This window comes from Zalophus californianus, chromosome 13, assembly GCF_009762305.2.
Source record: "Zalophus californianus isolate mZalCal1 chromosome 13, mZalCal1.pri.v2, whole genome shotgun sequence".
NCBI lineage: Eukaryota > Metazoa > Chordata > Mammalia > Carnivora > Otariidae > Zalophus > Zalophus californianus.
Genome location: NC_045607.1, coordinates 2,955,946 through 2,975,594, shown reverse-complemented (window position 1 = coordinate 2,975,594; position 19,649 = coordinate 2,955,946). Strand labels below are relative to the sequence as shown.

Below are 19,649 nucleotides of genomic sequence, written 5' to 3'. Positions count from 1 at the left end.
GACAAATGAAAAGAAACGGTCCCTTAGGAAGCAAGCCCAAACGTTGGACTTGCTGGATGAAGACTTTAAATAAGCTGTTAAAATGATCAAGAGCTATGGGAAACCAGGCACAAAGGAGAAGGGAACCACAAGCAAGACATCTCACTAAATAGATAACAGCAGTAGACAGAAATTACTAAAAGGAACCAAATAGAAATTCTGGAGTCAAAAAGAACAGTAACTGAAACAAAAGGAGTCACTAGAGGGTGATCTGCAGCAAACCCGTGCAAGCAGAAGGAGAAATCACAGAACTTAAAGATAAGCCGATTGAGATGATCCAAACTGAGGAGAAGAAAGAAAAATGAACAGAACCTAAGAGACCTGCAGAATGCTATCCAGCATACTAATATATGCACAATGGGAGTTACAGAAGCATGGGGAAGAACGGATTTTTAAGAAATAAGGGCGCCTGGGTGGCTCAGTCTTTAAGCATCTGCCTTCTGCTCAGGTCATGATCCCAGGGTCCTGGGATCGAGCCCCGCATCGGGCTCCCTGCTCCGCGGGAAGCCTGCTTCTCCCTCTCCCACTCCCCCTGCTTGTGTTCCCTCTCTTGCTGTCTCTCTCTCTCTGTCAAATAAATAAATAAAATCTTTAAAAAAAAAAAGAAAGAAAGAATAGCCAAAAATTTCCCAAATTTGATGAAAGATAAGAATTTGCATAGCCAAGAAGCACAGAAAGTTTATCCAAGGTGGGAGAAACTCAAAGAGATCTGTATGCTGTAATCAAGATGTTAAAAGACAAAGAGAGAGAATCCTGGAAGCGGAAAGAGAGAAGGGACTCCTGTGTCCTGGGGGTCCTCAATAAGATCAAGAGCTTATCGGCCATCAGAAACCACAGAGGCCCGAAAGCAGCATGGTGACATATGCAAGTGCTAAAAGAAAACTAAAAATCCTGTCAACCAAGAATTCTATATCCAGCAAAACCGCCTTGCAAAAAAACCGAGAAATCAAGATATTCCAAGATAAACAAAAACTGAGAGGGTTTGTTGCTAGTAAACCTGCCCTTTGAGAAATGAACGGACAGCAGAGAGTAACCTGAATCCACATGAAGAGAGAACAGGAAAGAGAAGTGCTTCAGTAGAAATAAAATCAGCAGTAATATATTTTGGTTAGTAATGCCTCTTCTCCACCTATGTGATTTATTTATTTATTTTTAAAGATTTTATTTATTCATTTGAGAGAGACAGAGAGAAAGCATGAGCAGAGAGAGGGAGAAGCAGATTCCCTGCTGAGCAGGGAGCCGGATCACGGGGCTCGATCCCAGGATGCTGAGATCATGACCTGAGCTGAAGGCGAACGCTTAGCCAACTGAGCAACCCAAGCGTCCCTCCACCTATTTGATTTAAAAGGCAATCGCATAAAACAGTAATTATGTCCCTGGGCAAACAGTGTATAAAGGGGCAATTTGTAACAGTAACAACATGAGGGAGGGATATAGAAACAGCATTTTGTATGCTATTGAAATCAATCCAAAATAGCTTATTTTACGTTAATATGTTGATTGTAATCTCCACAGCAACCAATAAGAAAATAACTAAAAAATATTTAATTTAGGGAAGAAAATGGTACAGCGGCAAACACCCAACACAAAAAAAGACAGTGATGGAAGAACTGAGCACAAAAAGGGTATAAGACGTATAGAAAACACACGGCAAAACAGCAAAAGGGCTTCTCTACAGGTAATTACATTAAATGTAAATGGGGGCGCCTGGGTGGCACAGTCGATTAAACAGTTAAACGTCCAATTCTTTGTTTCAGCTCAGGTCGTGATTCAGGGTCTGAGATCAAGCCCTGTGCTGGGCTCCATGCTGGGAGTCAGCTTGAGAGTCTTTCCCTCTCCCTCTACCCATCCCGCGCTCATGCACACACACTCTCTCTCCCAAATAAATAAATAAATAAATAAATCTTTAAATATAAATGGATTGAATTATTCAGTTAAAAGGCAGTGATTGACGGGATGGATAAAAGAAAAAAAACCATAATCAAACCATATGCTATCTACAAGAAAAGACTCACTTTAGAACCCAAGAAACAAGTTAAAAGTGAAAGAATAGAGGGGCTCCCGGGGGGGCTCGCTCTGTGAAGCGTCCCACTCTTGGTGTCGGCTCAGGTCATGAGCTCAGGTCATGATCTCAGGGTCGTGAGATTGAGCACTGGGTCAGGCTCTGAGCTCAGCACAGAGTCGGCTTGGGATTTCTTCTCCCTCTGCCCCTCCCCCCACAAAATAAATAAATAAATAAATAAATGAAATATATATTTTTTTTCTTAAGTAAAAGATGGGACGCCTGGGTGGCTCAGTTGGTTAAGCACCTGCCTTCGGCTCAGGTCATGACCCTGGAATCCTGGGATCGAGTCCCACATCAGGGGAGCCTGCTTCTCCCTCTGCCTGCCACTGCCCCCTGCTTGTGCTCTCTCTCTCTCTCTGACAAACAAATAAATAAAATCTTTGAAAAGTAAATAAGTAAATAAATAAAGTAAAGGAATAGAAAAAGGTATTCCATTTAAACAGCGATCAAAACAGAGCTGGAGTGGCTATACTGATACTGGACAAACTAGACTTTGAGACCAAAATTGTTACAAGAGACAAAGAAATGCATAATGATAAAAGGTTTAATGTGCCAGGAACATGCAACAACAATGAACATGTAAGCACATTAATGACAGAGCCCCCAAACATGGGGCAATATGAAGCAAAAGCTAACAGAATCAAAGGGAGAAATAACAGTTCAACAGTAATAGTTGGGGACTTCAACGCTTCCCTTTCAATAACGGATGGAACAAGTAGACACAATCGGCAACAGGAGACACCCAGACCTCACCCTTACGTAGATCACTCTGCCCCACGGTAGCAGTGCACACGTGTTTCTCAAGGGCACGCAGAACATCTGCTGGGACAGACCACATGTTAAGCCACAGAACAAGTCTCAATAACTTGTTAAAAAGATTGAAATGATAGAGAATATCTCCTCTGACCACAGTCGAATGAAGTGAGAAATCAGTAACAGAAAGAAAATTTGAGGATTCACAAATATGTGGAAATTAGACCACACGCTCTGAAACAACAGATGGGTCAGAGAAGGAATCACGAGGGTTGATAGGAAAATACTCAACAGGGCGCCTGGGTGGCTCAGTTGGTTAAGCGACTGCCTTCGGCTCAGGTCATGATCCTGGAGTCCCTGGATCGAGTCCCGCATCGGGCTCCCTGCTCGGCAGGGAGTCTGCTTCTCCCTCTGACCCTCCTCCCTCTCATGTGCTCTCTCACTCTCTCTCTCTCATTCTCTCTGTCTCAAATAAATAAATAAATAAATCTTTAAAAAAAAAAAAAGAAAATACGCAACACATGAAAAAAAATCCAAACATACCAAACGTACAGAGTTCTGCAGAGTCAGCACCCAGAGAGAAATTCATAGCTATACTGTATCTATGTTAAAAAAAAAAAAAAAAAAAGGGCGCCTGGGTGGCTCAGTCAGTTAAGCTTCTTCCTTCAGCTCAGGTCATGATCTCAGGGTCCTGGGATCGAGTCTCATGTCAGGCTTCCCGCTCAGTGGGAGTTGGCTTGTCCTTCTGCCCCTCCCCCTGCTCATGCCCTCTCTCTCACTCTCTCAAATAAATAAAATATATTTTTTAAATATTTTATGTATTTATTTGAAAGAGAGACAGCAAGAGCGAGAGAGGGAACACAAGCAGGGGGAGTGGGAGAGGGAGAAGCAGGCTTCCTGCCAAACAGGGAGCTCGATGCGGGGCTCAATCCCAGGACTCCGGGATCACGACCTGAGCCGAAAGGCAAACGCTTAACAACTGAGCCACCCAGGCGCCTCATAAATAAAATCTTAAAAAAAAAAAAAAAAAAGAGGGGCACCTGGATGGCTCAGTTGGGCAAGCATCTGCCTTTTGCTCAGTTGTGATCCCAGGGTCCTGGGATTGAGACCCACATCAGGGTCCCTCCACATCAGGGAATCTCCTTCTTCCTCTCCCTCTGCCCCTCCCCCCTGCTCATGTTCTCTCTCTTACTCTCTCTTGCAAATAAATAAGTAAATTCTTAAAAAAAAAAAAGAGGAAACATCTCAGATCAATCAGCTGAACTAAAGGAACTAGAAAAGGAACAAACTAAACTCAAAGCAAGCAGAAGGAAGGAAACAATATAGATCAGAGTGGAAATGAATGAAATAAAGAATAGAAAAGCAGTAGAGAGGACCAGCTAAACTAAAAGATGTTTAAAAATTAAAGTCCAGGGATGCCTGGGTGACTCAGCCGGTTAAGTGTCTGCCTTCAGCTCAGATCATGATCCTGGGGTCCTGGGATTGAGCCCCATGTCTGTTGGGATCCCTGCTCAGTGGGAAGTCTGCTTCTCCCTCTCACCGCCTTGCTCATTCTCTCACTTTCTGTCTCTCTCTCTCAAATGAATAAATTAAAAAAAAAAAAGTCCACAAAACCAACCAGTCTCTAGGTAGATTGGCCTGGAAAACACGAGAGAAGCTCATACTACCAGGTTCCTGCTGCCCTTACAGAAATAAACTGGGCTCTAGGAGAGCCCTCGAAGCAATGATGTGCCGACAAACTCAATAACCTAGATGAATCGGACAAACCCTTAGGAATGCACACACTGCCAAAACTGACTTGAGAAGAAACACAAAACCTGAATAAGCCTAAAATAGGTAAACAGATGGAACAGGTGTTCAAAAACTTTCAACAGAGGAAAACCCAGGACCACATGACCTCATTGACAGATTCCATCAAATGTTTAACGAAGAAGGAACACCAATGCTTCTCAGTCCCTTCCAAACATAGAGGAGGGGGCCCTTCCCTGTCACGCATGAGGCCATCATGACCCTCGTACCACAGCCAGACCAACACCCCTTGTGGATGCAGGCACAGAAATCCTCCACCAAAGGCTAGGAAGCAGCAGATGAATAGGATTACACAACAAATGGGATTTATTCCAGGAACGAAAGAGCAGTTCAACATACGAAGATCAGTGACTATAATACCACCATATTAAAAGGATTAGGGAAAAAAAAAAACGAAGATCATGTTATGGGGTGAATTCTGTCCTCCTCTCTCAATTTGTATGGTCATAAGTTGTAACCCTCATTAACCTCGGAATGTGACTGTACTTGAAGATAGGGTCTTTAAAGAGGTAATTAAGTTAAAATGAGGTCATCGGGGTGGGCCCTAATCAAAGATGACAGATGCCCTTATAAGAAGAAAAACTGTGGAGGCTGATGTGTACAGAAAGAACAATCTTTTCAGCAAATGGTGTTGGGATAACTGGATATCCATGAGCAAAAGAAAAAAATTGGACCCCTTCCTCACACCATATACAAAAATGAACTCCAAGTGGATCAAAAACCTAAAGGTAAAAGGTAAAACTATAAAAGAGAAAACATGGGAATAAATCTGCACAACCTTGGATTTGGCCATGAATCCTTGGCAGAAAATAAGCAACAAAAGAAAAAAATAGGTAAATTTGACTTCATCAAAATTAAAAACTTTTGTGCATCAAAGGACACCCTCAAGAAAGTGAAAAGACAACCCCCAAAAATGGGAGAAAGTATTTGCAAATCATGTATTTGATAAGAGTCTTGTATCCAAAATATATGAAGAACTCTTGTAACTTAACAGCCCAAAGACAAGCAACCCAAATTAAAAACAGGCGAAACACTTGAACAGACCTTAATGCTTAAGGCCTTAATAAGACGTAATAGACTTTTGTATCTCCAAAGACGGTCGAGAAACGGTCAACAAGCACACGAAAAGAGGCTCAACACCATTAGCCATCAAGAATGTAATGTCAAGGGCACCTGGGTGGCTCAGATGGTTAAGCGTCTGCCTTTGCCTCAGGTCATGATCCCAGGGTCCTGGGATCGAGTCCCACATTGGGCTCCTTGCTCAGTGGGGAGCCTGCTTCACCCTCTGCCTGCCGCTGTACTCTTGCTCTCCCTGGCAAATAAATAAATAAAATCTTAAAAAAAAAAAGAATATAAAGATCAAAGCCACAATGAGAATACCACTTCATACCCAGGAGGTTGGCTGTTTAAAAAGAAGAAAGAAAGAAAGGAAGAAAGGAAGAAAGGAAGAAAGAAAGGAAGAAAGAAAGAAAGAAAGAAAGAAAGGAAGAAAGGAAGAAGGAAAGAAGGAAGGAAGGAAGGAAGGAAGGAAGGAAGGAAGGAAGAAAGGAAGAAAGAAAGAAAGAAAGGAAGAAAGAAAGAAAGGAAGAAAGGAAGAAAGGAAGAAAGAAAGGAAGAAAGAAAGAAGGAAGGAAGGAAGGAAGGAATGAAAGAAAGAAAGAGAAAGAAAGAAAGAAAGAAAAAGAAAGAAAGAAAGAAAGAAAGAAAGAAAGAAAGAAAGAAAGAGAAAGAAAGAAAGAAAAAAAGAAAGAAAGAAAGAAAGAAAGAAAGAAAGAAAGAAAGAAAGAAAGAAAGAAAAACAAAGAAAATAACCGGTGTTGGAAAGGATGTGTAGAAATTGGAGCCCTTATACATTGCTAGGGGGGATGTGAAATGGAGCAGCCCCTTTGGAAAACAGTTTGGTGGTTCCTGAAAAAGTTAAACGTAGTGTTACCATATGACCTAGCAGTTCCACTCTCGGTTATGCACCCAAGAGAACTGAAAACAGGTGTTCCAAAGAATTGTACACAAATGTTTAGAGAAGCATTATTCCTAATAGCCAAAAAGTGGAACCAACCCCAATGTCCATCAGGTGATGCATGATCAATAAAAGGTGGTGTGTCCACACAGGGGATATGATTCAGCCATAAAAAAGGACTGACACCTGTTACGACATGGATGGGTTTAGATGAGACTGTGCTGAGTGAAAGAGACCAGACAGAAGATTGTATACGGTACTCTTTCATTGACATGGGAATGCCTATAGTTGGCAGGTCCACAGAGACAGAAAGCCGGTGAGTGGTTGCCAGGGGCTGGGGGGAGGGAGCACAGGGAATGATGGCTTAAATGGGTGTGGGGTTTCCTTTGGGGGTGACGCGTCGCGTTGGACATGGGTAGAAGCCACACGTGGCCTTCACTCTCCATTTGCAGGATGGAGGACCCCCCACCTGACCAGCCCTGGCTCCCTCCCTCAGACTTTGTTCACGGCGCGTTACTTTGGGCTTCTAGCTCTCAAAGCTGGTATTAACCCCAATTGATCTAACAGGAGCGATGGGAGGGGAGGGGAGAGGGTAGGACTCTGAGGTCTCCGTGCCCTCGGCAGGATGGAGAATTGGGAAGGTCCCCACAGAGAGTATAGCAGTAGCATAGCTAACGTACAAGCCGTTAACGGGACACCAGAAAAGGAGTTGTTCTCTGTCACATGCACGTGTGCGTGCTTGGGGAGGAGGTCAGTGAGGGTTTGGAATAGTGGACATCGGCTGTTGACAAGCGGCACTGGCGATCGGAGGGTACGCGTTTCGGCGTCACACGGATCTGGGCTTGAGCCCTAACGGTCCCCCTTGTCGTGTGGCCTCCAGCTGGTTGTAAACCCCTCTGAGCTTTGGTTTCCTCCGCTGTGAAGGGGAAATGATAGGGAAGCTACGTGTCAGGGTTCTGGGGGTAACTGAGATGGTGCACGGCCAGATGGAACAGAAGGGCCCTGGCCACAGCCCAGAGGCATGAGCTGAGGACTTGGGCCTGACAGCGAGGGAGGGAGTCCTGAGAGGTGGCAAATGAAGGGCAGACCCGTGGGGCTCCCCGCCTTGGGCATAGGCACCCCCATCTCCCAGATGCCCTAATTAGGAACTGGTGTCATACCCTTGACTCCCACCACCTCACTCCCCGCATCCAGTTGGCCGCCACCTCCTATAGGTTCCACTTTCTAAACATCACTCCAGTATGTCTGCTCCTTCCCTTTTCTTGTAAGACCACAGCAGCCTCCGGCTTCCACAGAGCAGTGGGAGGAACATGCCTGTGGAGGCTGTGCAGTCCCCAGCCTGGCCTGCAACTCCCACATGCTCCAGCCAATCACATCCTGGACCTCAGACTCACCAAACTCCTTCCTGCCACAGGGCCTTTGCATAAGCTGTTTTTTCTTCCTGCTTGGAACACTCCTCTCCTCTGCCGGGCTTTCCCTGGCTCCTGCTACTTACCTTTCCCGTGTTCCCTCCAGCTCTCCTCCCCAGGGAGCCTGCCTGACCATATCCACCCTTTTTATCCCTCACACACATCACAGGACTCGCTCCCACTGTGGGGCACAGCTCTTTGGCTCTATGTCGCTCCCAAGGGCTGTGGTTCCGTGGCTGTATTAGTCTCCTTGTCCGTGCCTGGTGCTTAATGAGCTCCACAAACAATGTTTGGACTGATCTGTCCAGTGTGGCTCTCAGCCCGTGGGTTGTGAATGCCAGGCGGGGCTCCGCGCAGGGCCCTTGTCAGTGGGTGAAGGGGAGACACCAGGAGCGGATGAAGTCGGTTCGGTGGCCCTTGGTGTGTGGCTGCTTTTGTCATGATAGCTGCTCATTTTATTAATTTTATGTACATATTTTTTAAAGATTTTTTTTAAAAGATTTTGTTTATTTATCTGACAGAGAGAGAGATACAGTGAGAGAGGGAACGCAGCAGGGCGTGTGGGAGAGGGAGAAGCAGGCTTCCCGCTGAGCAGGGAGCCCGATGCGGGGCTCGATCCCAGGACCCTGGGATCATGACCTGAGCTGAAGGCAGACGCTTAACGACTGAGCCACCCAAGCGCCCCTAAAGATTTTATTTTTTTTAAGTCATCTTTATACCCAACGTGGGGCTCAAACTCACAACCCCGAGATCAAGAGTTGCATGCTCCACTGACTGAGCCAGCCAGGCACCCCTATAGTTGCTCATTTTAGGAAGATTTGTAGAGCTCTTTGAATCAATGCTAAGCCTGGTCCTAATAGTAGATCATCCCTTTCCTTAAGCAGGAGAAGTCCATCCAGACGTTCTAGTCCATCTGCACTCGCTGGTGTGCTTCTGCATTCTTGGCGACAGGGCTGTGACGCCAAGCTGAACCTTCTCTAAAATACAGACGGAGGGGCGCCTGGGTGGCTCAGTCGTTAAGCTCAAGTCATGATCTCAGGGTCCTGGGATCCAGCCCTGCATCAGGCTCCCTACTCTGAGGGAAGCCTGCTTCTCCCTCTCCCACTCCCCCTGCTTGTGTTCCCTCTCTCGCTGTGTCTCTCTCTGTCAAATAAATAAATAAAATCTTTAAAAAATAAAATACAGAGGGAGAAAATGGGGTGTCATGCTCTTGAGAAGTCGTCTTCCCAAAAGCCTTAGGATGAAGCAGAAAGTCAGTATGGGGGAGGGGCGGCAAAGGTGGGGGGAGGGTGTGCACACCTGCACACCTGCCTCTCCTTCCAGGTCCTCTGTCCCTGTTGTCGCCTGGCTGCTCTCTCTGAACCACCTTACATACAGGAGCCCAGCACCCCACCCTTCCCTCCCCCAGCCCTGCGCTGGCCCCAGACTGCCACATCCCACCCCCCAGGCCCCCACTCTGCACAGGGGCTGTTACTGACCTGCCTTACACACAGACAGCAGAATGCGGGCAAAGGGGATGTGTGTGTCAGTAGTGTTGGAGCCAGGATCAGCCAACACCCCTGGGCTTAGCCACGAGCTTCCCCTGACTCGTGTCCATGCTCCCAAAGTTCTGCACACAACACCAGGGGGTCCACAGAGGCCGGGGGTGGGGGTACCCTGGTCAAGATATGGGTCAACAGGGGCGCCTGGGTGGCTCAGTCGGTTAAGCAACTGCCTTGGGCTCAGGTCATGATCCTGGGGTCCTGGGATCAGGCCCCACGTCCGGCTCCCTGCTCAGCGGGGAGCCTGCTTCTCCCTCTCCCTCTGCCTGCTACTCTGTCTGCTTGTGCGCGCGCTCTCTCTCTCTGCCAAATAAATAAATAAGATAAAATAAAATAAAAGATATGGGTCAGTGAGTGGAGCAGGGAGTGGCCGTGCTACATAACCGAGGTGACCCCCAGAGCTTTGCAGGGCTGGGACAACACTGCAGAGGGAGCTGCAGCCCTGTGGGTCACCCAGGGGCCCGACTTCCTCGGGGCCCCACCTGCGCCCGGGGCAGCGAAGGGCAGCAGTGCCACCTGCAGCAAACAAAGACTCGAAGAAGGACGGAGACCTGCCTCTGGTGTGGAGTGCCACCTCACCAAGGGAGCCAGAGCCCCCGATGCGCTCTCCGGGCGCCACAAGGGTCTCGTGGGTAAGCCCATAGGTGTTGGCTGATCCCACCTTGGGAGCACGGGGGCAGTGGCTGCACTGGGAGCAGGGGCTCCCCTATGAGGACGGGTTCTCTCGCCTCTCCCATTATCTGTCACTTCTTTATCAGTGCGGACTCGTGGACATCTATCTTACACTCTGGGTCGTGATCCAGGATGATGTGTTTTTCCCCCTCAAACCGCTCCAGCTGTGATGGCTCTTTCAGGTGGGCTCCCACAGCCCTGGACACAACCCGCCCTTTTGCTTTTCGAGCAATCTCCTTACTTTCTGGCACAACAACACTCTCAAAAGCTGTCACCCCAACTCTCCAGCTGATTAACTTAATCTCTTGGTAAGTCCTTATGAAGCACCTCCTGGTATACCCACTGCTGTCATGGCACCAGGAATAAAGTCAGCGTTCGTAAAATATTTGTCCATCCTTCTGTTCGGCAAAGGGCAGTTGGTCAAGCCGCTGCTCTGTCTCCAGGGTTGTATCCAGCTGGGGGGATTCTGGAGAACGTGTTGGGAGGAGGGTCCTGCCCTTACAGAACATACCCTCCAGTGGGGCAAAGAGACCCAAAACCATAACTGTAGCAGCACCTATGTAGTTAGAACGGTGATGAGGTGTATGCAGAAGGAAGTTGGGAAAGTTTGGAGCCCCTCGAGGTAGACGGAGACAGTGAATCTTGGCTCTACACTGACTCTTTGGAGCAAGCCACCATCACAAGCCTCTTGGTGACCACATGGCACGTGACAGTTTGCAGAGATCCTTTCTAGAGCCCTTCCCCATGCTGCAGGGGGTGGGGTCCGGGGCCCTAGGATGGTGAAGAGGACTTGCATACAGGTCTGTCTGAGTGGCCCCAGTGTGGGATGGCAGTGCTGGTGGAGCGGCATCACCACGGCGACCAGCCTCCCATCCTGGCGCCCTTGGCGGACCCACTCCAGTCTCCAGTGCCAGAATGGGGACCCAGGGCTGGCTAGCAATGCCACATACAAGGCAGGCTGGTGTTCTGCGCTGCTGTGGGAGGCTGGGCCTCGGCACCCAGATGTCAACACACGTGGTGAATCTGGGATTGGCACAGGATAGATGCTCACTCCCTGGAAATGAAATGAAGAATCCAGAGCCTTAGGTATTAGAGGAAGCACTGCCTCCCATCCTCACCGAACTGAGGAGAGGCGAGGAAAGAAGGAGGAAAGAGAGAAAAAGAAGGAGGAATGGATGCACTTATTTATTAATAGTTGGGGAAACTGAGTCAGCGGAGGGCTGCAGGCAGGCCTGAGGACCCCTAGAAAACCCAGCTGCCTGGCTTGGTTGGCAGCTGAGTTTCTACAGATGGCATGAGTCTACCTCATAAATGCACAGACTGGGTGTGCTAAGTTGGGGGCATGGGCTTTCTCTCTTCTGACCCTAAGCTACAGCCAGAGCTGAGCATCCCCCAAACCCCAGGGTCATTGCCTCCAACTCGCTCCCCTTCCCATGGTCTGGATGCCTACCACTGATATTCATTGCTACTCATAGAATCTTTGGGACTGAAGGGCTGAGTGTGGGGCAGGGTATCTCGTGGGCACCAGGGAGTGGTTCTGACCCTCTGCTTTCAACAGGGTGGACTTGGGGTGGGGGAGGGTGATTTTAGACCTTGTGATGTCCCTGGAGTAAAAATCACATTTGTCCCATTGCTTACAGTATACCCTCAGCACCCAGCACAGAGCAAACTCTTGATTGACATTTGTTTAATACACAAATACAGCATAGCTGGGTTTCCATCTCAGGGAGGAGATTCTGAAACTTGCCCAACCAACATTCCCCACGGCAGGAAAACCTCTGATCATCAGCAGGATGTTCTGGCTCGGTCATCTGACATACATCCCCTTTGCTTGCGTTTTCTTGTAAGGCGGGTTCCCACTGTCCTCTAGGTGTCTGTGTGTCTTCCCAGGAAGTCACAGTACACCACCTTCTCACAGTTGGGCACCTGAGTGGGAGAGAACAGTGGGGGCATCTTGGGTCCATCCAGAGGTCTCTGGTCTTGAATCTCAGCTCAGTACGATGTCTCTCTGCCCATGTTTTCCTCCTCTCTCAAATGGACATAGCTCATTTGTGGATTGAATGAGATCATGTGGCAGAAATGTTTACCTGGCAAAGTAGAAGAACTCAGTAATTGCTATTTGTATTATGGCCATCATAATGATGATGCTGATGTTGATGCTGATGCTGTGATGTCTTGTCTGGACTGTGTACTGGCCTCCTGATGGCCTTTCCTGTATTCTGTTCATCCAACCATCAACCATCCATCCATCCATCCATCACTGATTAACTACAATAGGCAGGCACTGGGATGTTGGTTAAGTCCTCAAGTCTAAAGCAGACTCAGGGTATACCATTTCCTAGTTCAAGATGAACCAGGGGCACCTGGGTGGCTCAGATGGTTAAGTGTCTGCCTTCAGCTCAGGTCATGATCCCAGGGTCCTGGGATCAAGCCCTGCATTGGGTCCCTGCTCTGCAGGAAGCCTGCTTCTCCCTCTCCCGCCCCCCCTGCTTGTGTTCTCTCTCTGTCTGTCTCTCTCTGTGTCAAATAAATAAAATCTTAAAAAAAAAAAAAAGATGAACCAGCAACATTTTTGGAGGGCTACTGGTGGTATTTATCAAATTTAATAACTTCTGTTTTGGGGAAGATGGAGCAGAGACATACTTCTCTGTATTCCTCCAGCTAAGTACAACTAAGAACCCTGAACATTATATATAAAACATAAGAAGTCTCCAAAAAAGCAAAGAGAAGAAGGCTGCTGTGGATCTCAGGACCCAAGGAATGCCATGGTGGTGAGTTCCCCAGGTTTTCCTTCAGCTTCCTATATTGTAGTTGAAAAGCCAGCAACCTGGAAATGAACAGTGGGTAGGGACACAAAAACTCGACAAAAGCCTGCTGCCTTGAGCCAAAGGACCAGAAAAGGGACAATTTAACAAGACAGAAAACTTTTAGACAATAACTATTCTTCTGCAGTTCAATATCACCAAAACCATAGTGGCATCACACTGCCCCAGCCAGCAAAAGGCCAATTAGGAAGCAAACTTCTTCCCTCACCAGGCTGTACTGGGGCACCTCACCTCCACACACTTTGCTGGGTTTATATCAGAGAAGGACAATTAGGGAGCCAGGAATTTCATTCCTGCTGGCTGGTGAATCCCTCCCCTCACTGCTGCAGTGTATGTGGAGGCCATGTGGGGAGCAGGACCAAGGCACTCCCACCTCTTCTAGCCAGGGAGGCATTGGTGGGAGCCCACTGGGGAGCTGGAACTCTGACCATTGGCACTAACAAGGAGCAGCTCCCTCAGGTGAGGGCTGGACTTGTTTCTCCATTTGGCAGCAACAATGAAATGGTACCTCTCATCCCATCCCCTTACCGGAGCAAAGTCAGAGGAAGCCAGCTAAAACAGGTTCACATAAGACCCAGAGCCTCATAATATAATACCCAAAATGTCTAGGTTTCAATTAAAAAACAAACAAACAAACAACAAAACAGTGGTCATACCTAGAGCCAGGCAGATCCCAAAGAGAATGAAAAAAAACAAGTAATAAATGTTAACACTGAAATGAGACAGAGGTCTTGCAATGGTGTGTCAAAGATTTTAAAGCAGTCATCATAAAATGGCTTTGGTGAGTAGTTGCGATCACACTCAAAACATGTGAAAAAAAAAATAGAACGTCTCAGCAAGGAAAGATAGGATATAAAAAAGAACCAAGTGGAAATTTCAGAACGGAAAAAAACAATAACTGAAATTTAAAAACTCAATGGATGGGCTCGGACTCAAGAGCAGAATACAGAGGAGAGAAGAATGATGAACTGGAAGATAGAACATATGAAATCACCCATCCTGAACAACACAGAGGAAGTAGACCAAAGGGGGGAAAAAACGCAAACAAGAAGCAGAGTCTCAGGGGCCCATGAGATTCTAACAGAAGGTCTAACATTCATGACATTGGCTGGATTCCCAGAAGGAGAGGACAGAGGGTCAGAGCATAAAAAGTAGTCAAAGGAAAGATGGCTGAAAACTCCCCAAATCTGGCAAAAGACACAAACATGCCCACGGATTCCAGAAACTGAGTGAACCTCAAACAGTTTAAACTTGAAGAAATCCGCACCAAGACACATCATAGTCTAAGTGCCAACCGTTAAATACAAAGAGAGCAATCTTGAGAGCGGTGAAAAAGAAACCTCCCTTATCAAAAAAATATTGAAGGAAAAAAAAGAATCACAGCAGATTTCTCATTGGAAACTATGGAGGCCAGAAGGGAGTGGAATAACATTTTTAATTCATTGAAAGAAAAAGCTGTCAATTCAGCAAAAATATCTTTCAAGAAGGATAAAGACTTTCTCAGATGAAGGAAACAAAAGAATCTGTGACCAGCAGAACTGCTTTAGAGAAGTTCTCAGGCAAGAGGGACACGAAGAAAGAGGGAAATTCGGAATGTTGGGAATGATGGACGAGCAACAGAAATTATAAATATCTAGGCAACTACACAAATTTTTTTCCTTTTAATTTTTAAAAGATATGCATGATAGTTGAAAGACAAAAATATTGCATTGTCTAGTGGGATTTTCAGTGTATTTGGGCCTGATACCTGTGACAACTATAACATAAAGGCAAATGGGGAAAAGGATGAACATGCTACATGCTGGTGAGGATCTATGTTCTCCCAGAAGTGGTGAAATATTGACATGACATAGATTATGAGGTAAACTTAGAGATATACTTGTTAGCCCCACACAATCCACTAAAAAAGTGCATGCACAAAACACATAGTCAAAAAACCCAACTGATAAATTACCCAACAGATAATTTTTTAAGGGCAGGAAAAGACAAATGTAGGTTAAAAAAAGGCAAATAGAAAATAATAATACAACGGTAGAACAAATCCAGACATGCCACTAATTACATTAAATGCAGTGCTTGTTTCAGCAGACATACACTAAAGCTGGAATGACACAGAGAAGACTAGCATGGCCCCTGATCAAGGATGATACACAAACTCGTGAAGTATTCCATATTTTTACTTGACACCCAAAAAACAATCCAGTTAAAAATGGGCAGAAGACATGAATAGACATTTTTCCAAAGAAGACATACAGATGGCTGACAGACACATGAAAAAATGCTCAACATCACTCATCATCAGGGAACTACAAATGAAATCCACGATGAGATACTACCTCACACCTGTCAGAATGGCTAAAATTAGCAACACAAGAAATACCAGGTGTTGGCAAGGATGCTGAGAAAGGGGAAACCCACTTGCACTGTCGGTGGGAATGCAAACTGGTGCAGCCACTCTGGAAAACGGTATAGAGGTTCCTCAAAAAGTTAAAAATAGAACTACCCTACGATCCAGCAACTGCACTACTAGGTATTTACCCAAAGGATACAAAAATACAGATGCAAAGGGATACATGCACCCTAATGTTCATAGCAACATTATCAACAATAGCCAAATTGTGGCAAGAACCCAAGTGTCCATGGACTGATGAATGGATAAAGAAGATGTGGGGTGTGTGTGTGTATGTGTGTGTATGTATAACATATGTATATGCACACACACACAATGGAATATTATTCAGCCATTAAAAAGAGTGAAATCTTGCCATTTGCAATGACATGGATAGAGCTAAAGTGTATTATGCTAAGTGAAATAAGTCGATCAGAGAAAGACAAATACCATACCATTTCACTCATACATAGAATTTAGGAAACAAAACAGATGAACATATGGGAAGGGGTAAAAAGAGAGAGAGAAACAAACCATAAGAGAAACTGAGAAAAGAAAGAGAAAAGAAACTGAGGGTTCATGGACGGAGGTAGGTGGGGGAGGGGCTAGATGGGGTGGGGATTAAGGGGGACACTTGTTGTGATGAGCACTGGGTGTTGTACGTAAATGATGAATCACTAAATTCTACTCTTGCAACCAATACTACACTATATGTCAACCAAGAATTTAAATAAAAATTTGGAAGGAAAAAAATAAAAATAAAATAAAATGCGGTAATATCTGTCAAAAAAATTAATGCAACTGGCTTCCCTATAGTCAGTAATAATAGACCTTACACTTACAAGTTTGTTAAGAGGGTAGATATCATGTTAAATGTTTTTTACACAACAAAATAAAACATAAATGGTCTAAACACACAAAAGAATAAAGATAAATTGTCAAAATGGATTAAAATCCATGACACAACAATAGGCTGTCTATAACGAGCTTCAAATACGATAGAGATGGGTTAAGAAATCAAAGGATAAACTGATATATAAATACTAGTCAAGGAATCCGGAGTGGCTACATTAATGTCATAGTAGAGTCCAGAGCAAGGGAAACTACCAGGGATAAAGAGGGAAATGACATAAAGATCAAAGTGTCAATTCACCACGAAGACATAACAATCCTAGATGTCTATGCACATAACAACAGACTTTTAAAGTACATGATGCAAAAGTTGTTGGGCCTTAACCTATGCCTCACCCCTAATACAAATGCTAACTCAGTCTGGATCATTGATCGGAATATATGATGCAAAACTATGACTTTTTTGGAAGAAAATCTTTGTGACCACAGACTAGGCAGAACATTTGCTATGATGCCAAACACGCAATTAATAAGAGAAAAAAATCATAGAGGGGACTTCATGAAATTAAAAAAAACCTTTGCTTTGTGAAAGTCTCAGCTAAGTGAATAAAGATGAGATACAGACTGGCAGAAAACATTTGTAAATTGTACGTCCTACAAAGGATGGTGTCCATACTCTAGAAATAACGCTCACTACTCAACTATAAGAACACAAACAATTCGTATAAAAAAATAAACAAAATATTTCAACAGACACTTCACCAAAGGAGATACAGAGATTATAGACAAGCACACCATTAGCCACAGAGGATTGTAAATAAAAACCATAGTGAAATGTCCAAAAGAATGGGAAGCAGGGACTCAAACAGGTATTTGCATACCCAAGTTCACAGCAGAGCTTTTCACAATAGCCAAAAAAAAAAAAAAAAAAAGATGGGAGTAACTCAATTGTCCCTCAATAGATGGATTAAAAAATGTGGTCTATACACACCACAGAATATTATTCAGCCATCAAGAGGTATGATGTCCTGACACCTGCTACCACATGGATGAACCTTGAAGATGTCATGGTAATGAACCAGACACAAAAGGACAAATGCTGTATGATTCCATTTATATGAAGTACCTAGAACAGGCAGATTTATAGGGACAGCGAGTAGGAGCGAGGTTACCAGGGGCTGGGCACGGGGGAGGTGGAAATAGGAAGTTTCTGCTTCACCAGTGGGGTTCAAAATGATGCAAAAGTCCTGGAGATGGACTATGCTCACAGATGTACAATGTGCCGACTGTATTTAAGGCCACACTAAATTATATGCTTTAAAAATGGCCAAATGGTCAATTTTATGTGATGTGTGTTTACCCACAATAAAAAAGCATTGTCAGCAAACCCACAGTGAGAAACTACTACAGATCTACTAGCAGGGATGGGGGAGGGGTGGCGAGAAAACCCGCCCTAGCCGAAAATCAGTCTTGCCAAAAGATCCAGCAATCCCTCTCCTCGGTATGGCCTCGAGAGAAATGAAAGTGTATGTTCACACAAAAATGTCTACAGAAATGTGGGTAGCAGCTCTGTCCACGATCGTTTCAACCTGGAAATGACCCACATGTCCTTAAGCAAGGGAACCGTTAAAGGTGGTCCGTTCGTGCAAGGGGTCACCCCTCAGCAGTGAAAAAGGACAGACTTGACACAGGACCACCTGGGTGACCCTCAGAGGCATGATGTTGCCTGAAGGAAGCCAGTCTCAAAGGTCACTCACTGTGTAATTCTACTTCTAGACCATTCTGGAAAAGACAAAAACCCTAGGGACCTGGAACCGGTTGGCGAGGGCCAGGGAAGGGGGAGGATCTGACTGCCAAGGGGCAGCGGGAGGGGATCTGGGGGTTTGGAAGTTGACAGTCCCGAAGCTGGTGCTGGTGACCCTGGTCTATTCGTGTGCACGACTCGCACAACTGTGTAGACTGCCCCCTTCAATTTTATGACATACTTCAAAAGGAACAGGAGAAAAATATTTGAGAATAACTGTACCTTCTGAGTGCTTCCTGGGTTCTAGGCCCTGCACTGAGTGTCCCACGTTATTGGTGTAAGCATCCTTAAAACCCCAGATGAGTCGGTCTGACCATTCCCATTTTACAGATGAGAAAACTGAGCTGTAGGGAGGCGCCTGGGGTTATCTGACTCCAGAACTCAGACTTTTAGCCACCGCAGCTCAGAGCCTCGTAAAAATCAACCACCATGCTCACGCCACGGTTCCTAGTGTTAAGAGCTGGATGTGGGCAGCAGGACTCACTTCACGGAGACTAGGAAGATGTCTGTGGCAGGTGTGGACGCTTGACACCCGACAGACCATCCGGGGCGAGGGCCCAAGTGCAGGAGGAAGGAGGGACGTGCATTCCAGGACAGCGGGAGCCCTCTGGATGAGGCCCAAGGCCCGGCACAGCTGCTACCCAGCCCCGCCCCCCCCCCGGGGCTACTGCAGGCCCTCCCTACCCCCAGGGCATAGGGGAGGGGAATACTGACCAAAGGGGGCCTCCCTCAGGCTTGCCATTGGGCAGGGGATCTGGGAGCGCTGGAGAGACGGAGGCTGGATGGGGTGGCATGGGAGAGCCGGGCTGGCCAGCATTAGAAGGAGCTGAAGCTAGGAGTGCAGGGGAGACCCCAGACCTGGCTGAGGTCTCTGCCCATGGGTGAGACAGCAGGATGGACTCTCCAAGTGTCCCAGTCACATCAGGACTAGACACGGGGCCCTACAGGTGGCCAGTTAGAATTGTAAGGCCCGTAGGATTTTGCTGTGCCCTGAAGTCTGAGATGCCCTTCGCCCAGTGAGGAGCTTAGCAGCCAAGGGCCTCCAGTGGCTGCTTCACCAGGGCATCCTCTGCACATCCCAGCTGAACTGTCTCCGGGCCTCAGGGTGCAGGCAGCTCTGAGTATCTCCCGCCTCTCTGGTCTGCCTCTGAAGATCATGCTCTCCCTCTGCTTGCTGGTTGGGCTCCACTCATGTCTCCAGGCCCAGCCTCCTGCCTCCTGTTCCTCCAGCCTCCTCCCATTCGCTTCCCCCACACCACTGGCCTTTATGGGGCCTGTTTTTCCCCCCAAAATGCCTGCATCCTGCTTTGGGAGCAACCCCTGCATTTCAGGTACCCCTGGTCAAACACCATCTGGGAAGGCTTCCTTGACTTTCCATCAGCCCACCTGCCCATGCTAAAAGCCTATTTCTAGAACCTGGCACCATGCTCTGTGACCATTGGCGCATGGGTGTGCCTTCCCCAGGCAGAGAGGGCGGGGACCACGGGGAGCCAGCTTCAGGTCCACAGCTCCTGGCAGCCCTGGGCACAGAGGT

General features: G+C 46.5%; 1 protein-coding gene and 1 non-coding gene across 2 annotated transcripts in view; both read left to right on the top strand.

Moving 5' to 3' along the window:
* Positions 1–19,649, top strand: part of LOC118356218 (skin secretory protein xP2-like) — a 35,563-nt gene that overhangs the window by 9,214 nt on the left and 6,700 nt on the right. The gene's annotated exons all lie outside the window — the stretch shown is intronic.
* Positions 15,145–15,248, top strand: LOC113935242. Its single transcript, XR_003523981.1, has one exon. It is a non-coding gene; the product is annotated as a U6 spliceosomal RNA (small nuclear RNA).